General features: G+C 45.8%; 1 non-coding gene across 1 annotated transcript; it reads left to right on the forward strand.

Annotated features, from left to right (window-relative positions):
- Positions 1–4713: 4713 nt before the first annotated feature.
- Positions 4714–4832, forward strand: LOC130022744 (5S ribosomal RNA). The gene has a single exon (XR_008792286.1). It is a non-coding gene; the product is annotated as a 5S ribosomal RNA (ribosomal RNA).
- Positions 4833–16784: the final 11952 nt, after the last annotated feature.

A 16784-nucleotide genomic window follows, 5' to 3' on the forward strand; every position in this document is an offset into this window, starting at 1 on the left:
TCAATTCCTCTGCCCCTCTTGGAGAGCCCGGCAAGCTACTGAGAGTATCTCTCCCGCACGGCGAAGCCTGGCAAGCTACCGGTGATGTATTCGATATGCCAAAAAGAGTAACAGCAAGTCTCACAATTTGTTGGGAGACGTTACTGGTGCCCGCTCGAGCAAATTGATGAACAACGGGAGGACAGGACAGGAATGTGTAACACAGATACTGAATCCTCTCACAGACTTATTGGAAAGTTTGGAATCTATTTCCAGAGTGTCAGTCATGTGCAGACATCTGTCAGAAACCAAAAATGCTGACTTTTGTTATGATGATGAAGACTATAATTATAATCAAGGGCACGAGGGGGGAGGAAGGCAGGGAGGGGGGATGTGCCTGTGGGCTCCCTAAAATTCCTTCCTTCCCTAGATAATTCTGTCTCCTTAAATTTGCTTTCATAATAGAGCAGTAATAACCATAGAATTAAAAATTCTCTCCCATCTGTGAACTAGGCAGGGAGGGAGGGACAGTTTGGGGGATGGGAGTCAGTGGATATTTCAGGGGTGTGGCTGGGGTGGGGTGGGGGTGGAGGAACATGAACTTACTGTTCCCCTTGTAGTGGGTGGGAAGCTAGGATGAAGCACCAAATTCGGGGTGCTTTGGGGGCCAGGGAAATGCAAGGACTGGACAGCAGAGCTGGGGGGGGGGATGGGAAAGACTCACCTGACCAATTCCGGCTCTTTGCTCAAGCCCAGCTGATGGAGAGAAACTGGCCTTTGGGAGAAACTGCTCGGCTCTTGGCCTGCAACCAAGGTGGGCCACCCTCTCGCTTTCTGCTTGTCCTTGTTACACGTAGGTTTGTGTGTAGCTGTTCTGCCTGATTGTCAACTCTGAGAGCAAAGCACTGGTTACCAGGGCTGGGCTGGGCTGGGCTGGGCTGGGCTGGGGTGAAATTGGAGAGATGTTGGGAGAATGCAACATATAGTAAATGATTAATTATTCTGCCATTTAACAGGCTTGAAGACCCTGTTCTTTTTTTGGGGTGGGGGGGATCACACCCAGCGATGCACAGGGTTTATTCCTCATGCACTCAGGAATTACTCCTGGCAGTGCTCAGGGGACTGCATGGGATGCTGGGAATCGAACCTGGGTCGGCCATGTGCAAGGGAAACGCCCTACCCCCTGGAGACCCTGTTCTTTAAGGAATGTTCTAAGAACAAATTTAGGGCCAGAGTGATAGAACAGTGGGGAAGGCACTTGCCTTGCTCTGACCCAGGTTTGATTCCCAGCATCCCAAATGGTCCACTGAGCACCACCGGGAGTAATTCCTGACTGCAGAGCCAGGAGTAAGTCCTGAACACAGCCGGGTGTGCCTCCAAACAAAACAAAATGAAAGAATCAATCTCAGTTTTCCTCCTTGTTCTTTCCTTGATTCCTTCATATTCCTTTATTCCTTAATATTATTGAAATAATATTATGTTTAAATATAATGTAAGTATAATGTAATATTAGGGCTGGAGCGATAGCACAGCGGGTAGGGCGTTCGCCTTACAAGTGGCCAACATGGCCGACCCGAGTTCGATTCCTCCGCCCCTCTCGGAGAGCCCGGCAAGCTACCGAGAGTATTCGATATGCCAGACACAGTAACAGCAAAGTCTCCAATGGAGACGTTACTGGGCCCGCTCGAGCAAATCGACGATCAACGGGAGGGCCTTTACCTTTTAATGTAATATTTATTGTGTTATAATAAAATATAATATTTGAATATCATATTGTTCTGGGCTGGAGCTATAGCACAGTGGGTAAGGCGTTTGCCTTGCACGTGGCCGATCTGGGTTCAATTCCTCCGCCGCTCGCAGAGAGCACGGTAAGCTGCTGAGAGTATCTTGCCAGCATAGCAAAGCCTGGCAAGCTATCTATCCATACGCCAAAAACAGTAACAACAAATCTCACAATTTGTTGTGAGATGTTACTGATGCCCACTCAAGCAAATCAATGAACAACGGGAGGACAGTGGTACACTGCTACATATTGTTCTATTTCTTCAGGGTCAGAGAGAAAATACTGTAGCTAGGGCTCTGCATGGGGCTGATCCTAGTTCCATCCCGAGCACCAACATATGGTCAAACCGGGTGGTGGGGGGGAGTGAGTGTGCACTGTCAGGCATGACCCAGAACACAGAGTCAGGAATAAATGCTGAGCATGGCCGGGTGTGACCCCAAGGCCCTTCCTCCAAAAACAGACAGAAAAAAAGAAAGGAAAGAATAATAAAAAGAATGAAATCAACCCCTGCCCCCTTCCCGCCAAACAACCTACAAGTCTTCATCTTTCTATTCTCTCTGATTTCAATAGTCCAGGCTCCTTCTATTCTAGACGTTTTGTGGCTATGGTAACTGTGTGGTCCCCAGTGCCACTGAGTTTCCGTGGCCCCAGTTTGGGTGGTAAGACCTCTGGGAGTTCTCTGCTCTCTCTGTCCTTGTTCCTCTAACAAGCCCTCGAGATCTGAACATGGCTCCTTGCAAGCAGAGCCAACTGCTCTGAAGTTCTGGTGTCTTCAAGTTCCAGCCAAAGATCAAGGGAGCAATAAAAGTGTCAGTGGGTGTTCAGGCAAGCCAAGAGGGTTCCCTTGGTCGCCTCTGCAAAGCCTGGACAGATCCAGGCTCTGGAGGGAGCTGGGTGGAGGGGGAAGTGAGTGTGCACCAGCAGGAGGGGGTTGGGGGGGAGTGTGCACCAGCAGGAGCGGGAAGTGGGGCACTGTGTACTAGCAGGAGGGGCAAGTGGGGCACTGTGCACCAGCAGGAGGGAGGAGTGGGGCACTGTGTACTAGCAGGAGGGGCAAGTGGGGCACTGTGCACCAGCAGGAGGGAGGAGTGGGGCACTGTGCACCAGTAGGAGGGGGGACAGAGTGAATGTGCAGGGGCAGGAGGGGGGAGGGGGAATGAGTGGATACCAGCCCTGCCGGCCCCTGACCTTTTAGAATTTGCAGATGTTCTCATTTGTTCTTTTCACGAAGTGTCTGGGTGGGTTCGTGTTTTCAGATTTTGATAATCAGGTCCTTGAAGCCCAGTGACAGAACTATGAAGTGTTTGCCTTGCATGTGTAAGTCCTGGGTTTAATCTGTGTCATCCCATATGATCTCTGGAGCCACAGTGATTCCTGAGGACAGAGCCAGGAGTAAAGCCTTAGCATTGCGGTGTGTGTCCCCAAGCCCCCGCCCCTCAGAAAGCTGCTCTGGGTTTGGGGTCCTTCCCTATTAGTATTGCAGGCAGGGGAATGAGGGGAAGAGGTAGGTAGAAAGTGACTGTGCTGGAGTTCAGGCGGGATAAAAGAGCGGGTTTTGCCTCCTTTGTCCTGGGGTAGAAGTGTCAGGTTTGAGGACGTTTTATTGTGGATTCGGGGCCACACCCGGTGCCCAGGGGTTATTCCTGGTTCTGCACTCAAGAATTCTCTCAGTGGCGCTTGGGGGACCATATGGGATGCCTAGATTGAACCTGTGTCAGCCCCGTGCAAGGCAAGCGCCCTACCCACTGTCCTTTCACCCTGGCTTTGAGTTTGAGGACATTTTTCAGGCATAGAGTAGCGCGCCTATGGGGGGGGGGGGTGCAGGAATTCGGTTGCTACCTTGAGCAGGAGCCCCTGACATACAGAGCAACTCAACAGTGCCATTGCCTTCCTGTTGCTGCTGTCCAGCTGGGTCAGACCTGTTGTCTAGCTGGACACCCTGCAGTGCATGCAGAAGCTGGTTTAGTTCTTTCAACAGTCAACATTCGCATGAATTCCCTTCATTTCCAGAATAGCTGGAATCTTGTTTCTTATAGTTTTGGAACAATAATTTTATTTTATTCTTTTTTTTTTAAATCTTTTACCCTCACGACTTGGGCATGAAAAGCATGAGGACGTAATGTTCTTTTTTTTTTCTTTTCATCACTCAACTCAGGTTTTCTCTCTAAGAGAGATTTAACAAATAGCACAAGTTGATTCAAAACATTTTGTTCTCAACACTTTCATTTCAAAAAGCAATTTAGCAAGAATTACCTCCCTCGACATGTGACTAAATGTTCCTTATGGATTCGTTTATTTTTTGATTAAAAGGATATTAAATATATCTTCATATTTTCCGTCTTAGATAGGCATCAAGCAGTGCTTTTCTGTGATAAACTTGGAACACAGAGGAACAAATTTTTATGGCAAGAGAGATAAATTTGAAAATTGGCAGAAGAATTTGTTGGTTGGATTGAATTTAAAGTTTGATCTTAATGGTTGAAATTACAGCACAAATTATACCTTTAGGGTACAAATGAGATATTTCTGCTGATAAAGTAAATCAATAATCTTCTGTTTATGTGCACAAATCAATATTCCTAAAGGGGGAAACACATCTTCTTTGCCAGTTAATGCGTTTCTGTCCCCTCTCTCTAATACGAATTTGGGTGATTTCCAAGTAACTGATTAAATCACATCTTTCTTAATTTGTCATATTTCCAGATAACTTAAGGGTATCAATGCCTTTGATGTGAGCAATATTGAAAAATGGCAGACTCCAATCCTTAATTACTCTTGATAAATATTATATATTTATATGATGCAATAAATGCAATAATTTTTATATATTAGCTGCAAGGTGACTAATATATAAAGTACAGAAGACCCAAGTTATCTGTCTCATTTGAAAGCATTTTAATAGCACAAATATTAGGTGAGTTTTCAGAATTTAATATTTTTACCTTTTCTATGTCTACGGCCATACCACCCTGAACGCGCCCGATCTCGTCTGATCTCGGAAGCTAAGCAGGGTCGGGCCTGGTTAGTACTTGGATGGGAGACCGCCTGGGAATACCGGGTGCTGTAAGGGCTGGAGCGATAGCACAGCGGCTAGGGCGTTTGCCTTGCACGCAGCCAACATGGCCGACCCGAGTTCGATTCCTCCGCCCCTCTCGGAGAGCCCGGCAAGCTACCGAGAGTATTCGATATGCCAGACACAGTAACAACCAAGTCTCCAATGGAGACGTTACTGGGCCCGCTCGAGCAAATCGATGATCAATGGGAGGGCCTTTACCTTTTTTTTTTTACCTTTTCTATGAAGGAACACAAAGATCCTGGATACATGATTGACTCTCAAATCCTGGTTTCCCCCTGTACTGGGTCAAGCATCATGGATTTTTATCCTACCTTAGTTATGGCTGTGGCATACGTATCCTTCTCTCAATTCTGCCTACCCCATGGACTTTTGATTGCATCCCCTTGTTAAAAATTGTAATAATAAGGAGTTAAGGGAAACAAACCAGGGCAAGTTGCATGGGCATTTAGTGCATCACTAGTTATGCTTTAAGGGGATATTTTCCTGAGTTTACCATATTTACTAGGAATGTCCATCATTGGATTCCGTGTGTTGTGTGTGTGTGTGTGTGTGTGAGAGAGAGAGAGAGAGAGAGAGAGAGAGAGAGAGATTCCCAAGCAGTGCTCAGGGAGGACAGGGACCACTCACAGCAGAACTCCACCTGATGTAGACAGGTAGATTAGGGAAAGTTCTCCCATCCCCCATGGCAGTGAATTCCTAGGGAGTAGTAAAACCACCCAGTCCTAAGGCCATCAGGATCCACTTTCTGGCTACACCAACTAAGACTTGATAAGACCTTTACCTGGAGCTAGCCCAGAGAGAAAAGGCTGGACCCACCTTCTGAGAGAAGCTCCAGCAGGAACAAAGGTCAAGAAAAGGAGTTTCAAAGACCATCATCCCAACTCTATCCCCCTTGGCAACCACCCTAGCAACAGACTTATACCACTTATACCTAGCTAGAAGCTTCATGTGGGGCAGCTTGGGAAAAACTCTCTAACAGCCAACTTGAACAAAAGGAACAGTGTACATGTGCTGCTTGAACCCATGTGCTGCTTGTGCCCACGTGGCAGAGCACATGTGGTGCCTGAGCACATGTGGTGCCCAAGCACACGTGTCACCTGCGTCTCATCTCTTAAGATGTGTACTGGGGTTCCCTCGACCTTTGGAGAAGCCCGCACTCTCTCCGGAATGTTACTCTCTTTCTCTCTATCACTCCCTCCTCCCCTTCCTCAAAAAGTCTCCAAATAAAATCTTCACTGTTCGTTTACTCCTGAAATTCTTTTCTGTGAGACAAGACAAAGACCTGAAATTCCTGGGTAAGCCGAGGACTGGCTTTCTTTGTCCTGCAAAGAACAAGTCCTCCCTCCAGCTTGAGTCTGAGGCTCCTTGAGAAATAGAATGGTGGGGATTAACTCCCGTGATGAGAAGACCTAGTGGACTTCAGGTTGTGGCTTGACAGTCACCTAGTAGGGCTAGCAGGACCCTGGCCATGCAGGGGCTCATCCACAGACTTTATCAGTCCTAGCCTTCCCAACCAATCCGGGGGTGGGGGGCAGAGGTGGACTGAGAGAAAGTGACCAACTCTCTCTCCTCTCCGCCTCACATGAGCCACCATGGGGGTCCAGCGACATCATGCCCACCTGTGCAGTGTAATGTTCAGCCCCAGCTCTACCAGGACGACACCTGGCAATGCATCTTGGAAAGTGCTGAAGGGGGTAGGAATGTGGTGCCAGGAATCAGCTTAGGGCTTTGCAAATCTTCCTATCCTTTTAACTCTCTCCTCAGACTATCAGTAGCATTTTGATAGGGACTGCATTGAGTCTACAGATTCCTTCAGCTAGGCGAGGCAGTGAAACAATCTGAAGTCTTCTGATCCATGAACACAGGGTAACTTTCCATTTGCTTTTCCGATTTCTTTCATCAAAGTCTTGGAGATTTCATCACACAATCCTTGGTTAAATTTAAACCTAAGTACTTTGTGATGCTATCGTTGGGGCGGGGGCGGGGGAGGGTGGGAAGACACTCTTCAACAGGACTGGCAAAATGTACAACCACGTGTAGAAAACAAGACTGGACCACTGACACCTTCATAAATATTAACTTTGAAATACATCAACGGTTTCAGCGTTAAAAAAGACCTGATAATATAAAAATCTGGGGGAAAGTGTTGGAAAGCAGTGTAAGACTTTTTTTTTTTTGAAGCACATGAGAAAATGCTCTACATCATTAATCATCAGGGAGATGCAGATCAAAACCACAATGAGATACCATCTCACACCTCAGAGACTGGCCCACATTCAAAAGAACAAAAGCAACCGATGCTGGCGTGGATGTGGCGAGAAAGGGACACTCCTTCACTGTTGGTGGGAATGTCGACTGGTTCAGCCCTTCTGGAAAACAGTATGGACGACTCTCAAAAAACTAGAAATTGGGCTCCCATTTGACCCAGCAATACCACTCCTGGGAATATATCCCAGAGAGGCAAAAATGTATAGTCGAAGTGACATCTGCACTTGTTTGTTCATTGCAGCACTCTTTACAATAGCCAGAAACTGGAAGAAACCTGAATGCCCAAGAACAGATGACTGGTTAAAGAAACTTTGGTACATCTACACAATGGAGTACTATGTAGCTCTTAGGAAAGATGAAGTCATGAAATTTACATACAAGTGGTACAACATGGAAAGTATCATGCTAAGCGAAATGAGTCAGAAAGAGAGGGATAGACATAGAAAGACTGCATTCATCTGGGGGATATAAAGTAACAAAATATGAGATTAATACCCAAGAATAGCTGAGATCAACACCAGAAGGATTACTCCATAACTTAGAGGCCAGCCGGGTATCCTAGAGGAAAGGGCAGTTCAGATAGAGAAGGGAGCACCAAATAAAGGGTGTTTGGAGGATCCTCCCAGGAGGGGAGATGCATGTCGAAAGTAGACTATGGACTGAACATGTTTGCCACTCAATGCCTCTTTTGCAGACCACAACACCCAAAAGGAGAGAGAGAACAAAAGGAATGCCCTGCCACAGAGACAGGGGGGATGGGGGGATGGGGGTGGGAGGGATATTATCCATGGTGGTGGAAAATGGGCACTGGTGGAGGGATGGGTATCTGATCATTGTATAATTGAAACCCAAGCACAAAAAATTGTAAATCTACAACTGTAAAAAAAATAAAATAAAATAAAGGGAAAAAAAAGACTTTTTGGTATGTAGAACCAAATGTACAATAAATGAAAACAAGTGGGAGCAAAACAAACTAGAAAGCTTCTCTAGAGCAAGAGATATAAACAGTAAAATGTAAAGGCTGGAAATATGGAAGACAACGTTTCCAAACAACATACTTAAGAAAAGGTTAATAGACAAAAAACCCGAAGGCACTCTGGCATTCTACCTGTTTGCCCTTCTCTCTGCAATCCCATGTCCCGGAGAGAAGCAGCAGATGACTCTCCATGGGAGAATATTCTGTTTTTCTGACAAATCCCCCGGGAACCATTCAAGCTTCTCGAAAACAGAAATATTGAGACTCTAGCAGCCAAGAGTACCCTAAGGAGATGTGGTCTCAAATGTCAGGTGGTGTCTTAAATGGGATCCTGGCGGGGATGGGGGAGGCAGGTTGAAGGCAAAGGAAATAAAATCAGAACAAGTAATTTACTGTACTTAAAGATGTTTCATCTTTGGTTCATTCATTGTAAGAAGGTAACAATTATGATGTGTTACGAGATGGCGATGAGCCAGAATTTGTGCTACTTATGAAATACTAGGGTCTTTGCCAATGTTCTATAAATCTGAAAATATTCTAAAATAAAACTGCATTAAACATCTTTGTATTTTTCTTGTTTTGTTTGGGGCAAACCTAGTGGTGCTCAGTGACTCTGTGTTTGGGAATTATTCCTGGCTTGGGGCATGGGATGCCATGGATTGAACTCAGATTGGCCGCTTGCAAGGCAGGTGCCCTCCCTGTTGTACTATCATTTCTATCCCTGATTTTTGTTTTCCTAATACATTTTGATTTGGTGGGAGGGGGGACTCACAAGCAGTGCTTGGGGATCTGGGGACCCTTCCTGGCAATTCTTGGCTGTCCAGGCCAGTGATTGAAGTGCCCAAAGGCGTGGTGCTGCCCAGGCCTGCAGGACCAGGGATTACCCAGCCTCCTCCAAGTTACTTGGCTTCTGGGGCCACCGCCAATGATACTGGGTTGTTTCTGGGGGATAGAGGGGTCGATGTGGCGTCAGGATCCAACTGGGGTTAGATATGTGCAGGACAATTGCCTTAACGCCTATTACTATTTCTCTGGCCCTAGTCTTTAAAAAAAATTTTGGGGGGTTGGGCATACCCAGTGATGCTTAGAAAGTACTCCTGGTGGTGCTTGGGAACCAAAAGGGATACTGGGGATCAAATCCAGGTTGACTGCGTGCAAGGCAAACATTTGTCCAGCGATAGCACAGTGGTAGGGCGTTTGCCTTGCACGCAGCCAACATGGCCTACCCGAGTTCGATTCCTCTGCCCCTCTCGGAGAGCCCAGCAAGCTACCGAGAGTATCTCGCCCGCACGGCAGAGCCTGGCAAGCTCCCCATGACGTATTCGATATGCCAGACACAGTAACAACAAAGTCTCCAATGGAGACGTTACTGGGCCCGCTCGAGCAAATCGATGATCAACGGGAGGGCCTTTACTTTACTTATTATTTTTCATTTGTCCTACTAACAATTACTACCAATTTTCTGTCATGGAGTTTTGTTGTTTTATTTTCTAGAAATAGAACTCAGGGCATGTGAAACTATACAGTTCATGGTAATATGGGATTTCCAATGACATCAAAGCATGTGTGTGTTTTTGATGTATGATAATTAAAACCTGTATATAACTTATGTATTACCTGAGAGATTTGGGAGTTGTTGAACTGTTGTGGTTATAGCCTGGTTCCACTCCCTATAGAAACTCTAATCACTTCAAGACTCAAGTGATCCCTGAGTGCAGAGCCAGGAGAAAGCTCTGAGCACTGCTGGGTGTGTCTCCCAATCCTCTCTTAGCCCTCAAGGAAAGAGTCATGATTTCCAGCAATCTTCTTCCAAGAATCCCTCTTTTCACCTGGTTTTTAAACTTACATTTAAGCACTAATAGAGTACAGGCTGATATTTGCAATTCAGACATTCGAATTAGGATAAGAGAAGAACTTGTGACTATGGAGACCGAATATTTCATCATGACATTTTCTGTTCACAGTTGTTAAAAAAAAATCAATACCGTTAGTTTCTAGGTGATAATAGGAAGTGAAAAAAATCAGGTAGCCAGAAATGTTAGGCTATCTTGCAAGGGATTTTAGGTGTTTTGTTGTTTTTATTTATTCCAGAGCAAGTTCCCTCTTAAATAAGAGACATGGGATTTGGTGAAGCTCGAATCCTGGAAATGATCTCAATTTAGTTTAATACGATTATAATGTCCTAGTGTCCTAATGATGTAGGCAATGGTAAAGAAACTAACCGAATCCTATGTGGTTGACACAATTTGGAAAAATGCAATCAGAAATCAGATTTGATCTAAAATGGTTCCAAGGAAACACTTCAGGCCCTTTAAAATAAGTTTTTATTACAATAATATTGGCTAAAGTGGTCCATGAATTTCAGGTATACAGCATTATTATTTAACATCTTTACATTAGTATGTATTAATATCATGATTATTACATTATTATTATTATTAATATATTAATACAATGATGTTCACGGTAAGTCTCATTTCCACCCACCACCAAATAGATCACTTTTACCCATTTCATCCCCTGACCCCTTCTTTCCCCTCAAGTAGGCACTATTCCTAAGGGTCTTTTTTAAAAAAAAAAATGTACTCATTTCCTTTCTTTCTATTCTGGGTGACTGAAATCATACAATATTCATCTTTGATTGAGCAAGAGAAACAGCCCAGAAAGAACTAACATCAGACGAGAGGGTGTGTTCATGTGAAGATCAGGACAGAAAACTGATGACCATCAAGAGATGGAAAAGCACCTATCATGTGCCTTAGATAATGTCAGTACATTGGCAAAAAGATAATGTTGACATAAAAACACATCAGATGGGGGTATGGTGCCGCCAGCAGGTCAATCTGTACCTGTGAGGCGAGTGCATCAGCAGGCTGATGGCACCTTCAGACTTCCAGAAACCCCAAAATTGCTGCTGTGCCTTTGGCCAGACCCCAAAAACTTGGGGCAAAGTTTACCAAGAAAGTAAACGGCCAAAAGTTAGGTATGTGGGAGACAAACCCACAAACCACCTCCGGCTCAGCTATATAATTGGAGGCATGGCCTCTCTGGTTCCTGATTGAACTGTTTAATGGCCATGATCCCAGAGACTCAGAAATAAATCTCGAAACCCAGCAACTTTTGGCAGAAATGCGTCCGGTCCCTGCAGTAGGTTACCGGTACTGGGCCAACCCAGGTGGGAATAGGTTTCGTGCCTTGGCCTGTTCCCCCTGGCTGCCCAGTGGCCGCTATCCTCCAGAGGCCACTGGACAGTCAGGTTTGGGCCTGCAGTGACGAGACACGCAGGGCCTCATGGGATGGGGGTGGAGTCGATCTGTCCTCCCCACCCCAGTGAGACCCCAAGTCATCGTCCACAAACGGCTTCTCTGGCTCCTGATCAAGCTGCTTAACAGCCATGATCCCAGAGACTCAGGAGCAAATCTCAAATCCAATGGCTTTTGGCAGAAATGCGTCCAGACCCCACAGTAGGTTACTGTCCCTGGGCCACCCCAGGGGGGAAAGAGTGTTGTCACTCTGCCTGCTCCTCATTGGCGGCTCGGTGACCATCATCCTCCAGAGGCCATTGGACAGTCAGGCTTGGGCCCGCAGTGACGAAACTTGTTGGGGCTCATGGGATGGGGGTGTAGCCAGTCCTGTCCTCCCCACCCCCAATGAGACCCCCAAGTCATTGCCCATGAACGGTCTCTCTGGCTCCTGATCAAGCTGCTTAATGGCCATGATCCCAGAGACTCAGAAACAAATTTTGAAACCCAGCGGCTTTTGGCAGAAATCCCTCCAGATTTGTGTTAAAATTTCAGAATTTCAAAATCACATGGCCACTACGGCAGCCACGTGACATCATGTGTTATTTATAACCAGCAATAGAAAACAGATTGTCTACTGTTGCCTTTTCAGCAGATCTGAGTGTTGGGGTAAAATCTCAAATAATAAAGGTGGGTCTGGTGTCAAAGTGTTGAATGTGATCAAAGTAGAGAGAGAAAGTAACATGGAAATCATCTGCCCCACAGGTAGGGGGAGGGTGTGGGATGGGGATATACTGGGGTTGTTGGGGGTGGAGAATGGGCACTGGTGAAGGTGCAGGTGTTTCATTGTATGACCGAGACTTAGACCCAAAAGCTTTTTAACTACTCTCACAGTGATTCAATAAATAAAATTATAAAAAATGAAAAAAGAAAAGTAAGGTGGAGTTCATGCACAATTCAATCAGCTAATCAGTGACTGAATAAATAGCAGTACTACTACATAAAAAAAAACATCAGATACTATGCTGATGTAACTGTCAGTGTCAAATGAAATAGAAATTATTCTACTAGAAAATATGATTATGCAAAATATATGCCCGATCTCTTAGATCAAAGTATGATTTTCTTTAAAATGCTATAATATAAACATTTATTTAATTCCATGAGTAAATGGTATATTTTCTTGTCTGTTCAAAAAGGTACTTGAAATGCACAGATGACCCAAATTATGCAATATAATAAGTAACCATCCTGGTGCCAGTGAACGACCATTTAGTACCAATTCCTGTGAATAAATGATTATACAGTGTATAGCAAAAATCAAATACATTAGCATATTAACATTTAACATAAAATGCTAAAATCAGGAGCATCTTGGGGCAAATAGGTCACGAATGTTTATGCAAATAAGCTACAAATGTTATGCATCACAAATGTTTATGATGGGATGTTGTTGTCAACCAAATGAAAATGGTTCAGAAAGCTGGCTAATGAGAAGTCCCGGCTTCCCAGAAAGACTACAGCTCTTTCTCTAGAACTTTCCCAGGGGCCTGCAACCACTGTAAGAAACAATTTATTACAGGGATGTCAAGTTTTAATAAGACACAGGAATACGCTGACAGTGAAACTAGACGGAAACTAAAGCTCACAGCGGAACAACTGCAGAAGGTCACACAGTGAGAGGCCCAGCCTGTCTTGGAACCACAAAGTATATCCTTTCATTGGTCAAATAATTGCACAGAACTCACCGGGGTCAGGACACAATAACCCTGGTGTTTACATGAAGCTAAGTGGTCAACCAACACCTTTTGCAGTGAATTAAATTAGATCTCCTACTGCTACCTTTTGGTAATTTAGAATGCAATAAGTTAGAGCTCACTCAGAACTTTCTCTGATGCGTGACTGTGGGCAAAACTTTCCCCTCTCTTGGGGTCATTGACTGCTCGATGTCGCTTCCCTGGCAGGCAATTGCTCCTGCCCAAAGCAAGGTCAGATCAGAGTGTCTCAGGGCCTCAGGATTATTGTTGCCTGGATGCAGACCTCGGGGGTGGGGGCAGAAGCAGGGACTAGAGAGTGGCTTAAGCTGGACAATGCAAAAGGTACGTGCAGGTGTGCTGAGCAGGGCATCGCACCTCAGGGAAGAGCTTATCAGTAAGGGTGGGAGAGAGGGTGAGTGTGTGTGCTAGGCGGGGCAGAACATGGATCCAGCATTTCCATAGCTTCGCTGTTTGAAGACACTTCAAATCCCTCCCTACTGGTTTTAATGAAAGAAAGAGTTCAAAAAAAAAATAGTCCAAAGACCAAATGAAATGTACCGTCTGGTTTTGGTCTCTGGCCACACTCTGAAGTAAGCTGAGCTCTGGCCAGGAGCAGCTGCTCAAGCGTCATCCCTCAGAGCCCACCGCCTCCCTCCCCTCACCCTTCTCTACGTCCAGGTCATCCAGGTCATGTGACTGTATCACCACCACCACCACCACCATGTTCTTTTGATTTTTTAGCCACACCCAGCGGTGCCTGGGGCTTACTCCTGGCTCTGCACTCAGGGATCACTCCTGGCAGTGCTCCCGAGGTTATATGGAATGCTAGGGATGGAGCCCAGGTGGGCTGTGTGCAAAGCAAGTGCCCTAGCTGCTGTGTCATCTGGTCTGGGTCAGATGACCTTAAAGGGCCAGGGCCCTGGAGGAGCCTGGCTCTCCCTTTGTGCTGGTAAACCAGGTTCAAGGTTGGCAGCTCTAGGAGCAGCAGCAGATGTGGCTTGGGAGCCTGAGCTATGTTCCTCTCTGTGCCTCAGTTTCCTTTTGACCTCTCTACAATAAGCATGCTGGGCTGCGTACTGCCTGGCTGACCTCTTGCTAGCTCTGACACGTTACTTAATCTTTCCCTCCTTTAAAAAAAGGTAAAGTAGGGTGGAGTTCGCATTAAACTGGTATAGCCAGTTTTTGTTTTTTGGCTTTTTTTGAGGTTACACCCGACGATGTTTAGGGGTTAGTCCTGGCTCCGCATTCAGAAATTACTCTGGCAGTGCTTGGGGTGACCATATGGGATGCCAGGGATTGAACTTGGATTTGTCATGTGCAAGGCAAATGCCCTACCAGCTGTGCTATCGCTCCAGCCCCCCAAAAGGTAAAGTTGATGCTATTCAAGGTCCTGTTATGAGAATGAGATGGGCAGAGCTAGGAGGATGGCATAAGTGATGGTGTCTGTGCCCAGCTTGTTCGAGGACCTGAACCTTCTTAAAACAGGAACAGGGTGAGACAATGCATGAAAACTGCTAAGCAGAGCCCCAGGGACATCGCAAGATGTTAACACATGTTGCTGGCCTTTATTCATGGAAACCCCACTTCATTGAGTAGTTTGGACTTGGAATCATGACTGTCTTACCAGAAAGGTGTCTTAGTGGGAAAATGGAAGAGCACAGAGAAAAGGGACTTTGCAGATGCTTGACTGGACAGCTCCCATAGCTGACCCCTGACAGGGCTTTGACATTGCCTGCAGGCCTTTCATCCAAGTGTGGTCCACAGGGGGCATTGGATGCTTGTGCCCCCCACCTGCTTGGGCAGCATATTTGGGGATCCAGCATGCCTTAGAAGAGGTGAATAAATCTGGAAGAAGCTGCTAATAAGCACTATTTTTTCCCTCTTCCTGCTGGGAGGAAGAAAGCACCGAGGCAATCATTAAGCCTGGGTTAATTATCTCTGGTGACCAAGAAACGCTTAGTGGAATGGAAAAAGCAAAGCAAAGCAGCTGGGCTATACCAGTTTAATGCGAACTCCTAAAATCTCAGCACCAAAGGCCACGCAGGGCAAGCCTGGGCTCCATCTCCAATGCCTTGCCTTAAGGCAGCCAGGGAGCAAAGAGGGAACGGGACATGAGGTTGGGGGTGTCTTTTCTGAATGAGGGGGTTCCCAGTGAAGGCTTCTGGAAGAGTCCAGGAGAAACAGTGGTCAACTTAGGGTAGGGGACTGTTTTTGAGGAAGGATTAGACGCGGGATCATTTAGGGACTGGGTAGGGACAGCTCGGCGATTGGGTACCTCGAGGAATAGATAAAAGAAGCTACGTGACTCTAAGAAAGAAGATGTCACACAAAGAAGGGCTGGTTATGACATTTCACACCTGCTGCCTGGTCCTGGGAGACAGTTCCTGTCAACTGCAGTAGGTGCTGTGTTGGTCGCCCAAAAGCAGGCTGTGTCTCTCTTATTCTTCAATTTGAGTTGGGCCAGAGAGACAGGGGTGTTGGCAGGTCTCTTGTCTTATATTCAGCCAACCTGTGTGAGACTAAATCCAGGATTTGAGCTTCTAACTAATTCCGTGTCTCAAGAGGTAATTTATTCTGGCATAAATAAAAACAACAAAGCACCTAAAATTCCGTGCAAGATAGCCTAACGCTTCTGAGTATCTGATTTTTCCACTTATTATCACCTAAAAGGTAAAGGTAAAGGTACCTCCCGTTGATCACCTAAAAACTGATGGTTTTGATTTTTTTCTTAAACAGCTGTGAACAGAAAATATCATGATGAAATATTTGGTCTCCATAGTCACAAATTCTGCTCTCATTGTAATCTGAATATTTGAATTGCAAATTATCAGCCCCTGCTCTAGTAGTGCTTAAATGTAAGCTTGAAAACCAAGTGAAGAAAGGGATTTTTGCAACGAGTTCTCGATCAATGGGTTCAGAGAGTTTTGCAAGATGGAGGAGTTCTGTGGGTGGGTGGTATAGTGGCTAACCAACAGTGTACAAGAGGGAATTAAATATACTTTGATTTCTCTAAACTGTGCATTGAAAATGCTTGCGATGGTAAATTTGACATCATGTGGAGTTTATACCACAATTTGGAAAAAAATGAAGAAAGGTGAAAACAGGGATGGGTTAGCAGGGTAAACTGGAGAGAGGGATGAGAAGAGGGGAGGAGAAGGCCTGGGGCAGGTGACAAGGACTTTAAACAGCTGATGATTTAACCTGGACCTCGCTCAGTGAGGCTCATTTCAGGCTTCACAGAAAACCTCTAGCCTACTGCAGTCCCAGTGCTTTGTTAAGTGGGGTCGATAAGAAGATTGTGAGTCCATCTGAGCTGGTGCGGGGTGAGTAGTGCGACCAAGCGTGAATTCAGGGGCTGAAGTGAGACATCAGAGTAGAGGCTCAGGGGGCCGGAGCGATAGCACAGCGGGTAGGGCATTTGCCTTGCATGTGGCCGACCCTGGTTTGATTCCCAGCATCTCATATGATCCCCCGAGCACCGCCAGGGGTCATTCCTGAGTGCATGAGTGAGGAGTAACCCCTGTGCATCGCCAGGTGTGACCCCCCACCCCCCTTCAAAAAAAAAAAAACAACACAGAGTAGAGTCTCAGAAGCCACAGACTAGGACATTGTAAATATCTGATGCTTTCCTGCCTGCGACCCTCCAATCCTGCATTTCTAGAGAAACTTCCAACATCTCAAGACATTGCACTTTCAAACAGTC

This window comes from Sorex fumeus, unplaced genomic scaffold (genome assembly GCF_029834395.1).
Source record: "Sorex fumeus unplaced genomic scaffold, SorFum_2.1 ptg000020l, whole genome shotgun sequence".
In the NCBI taxonomy this organism is placed as follows: Eukaryota; Metazoa; Chordata; class Mammalia; order Eulipotyphla; family Soricidae; genus Sorex; species Sorex fumeus.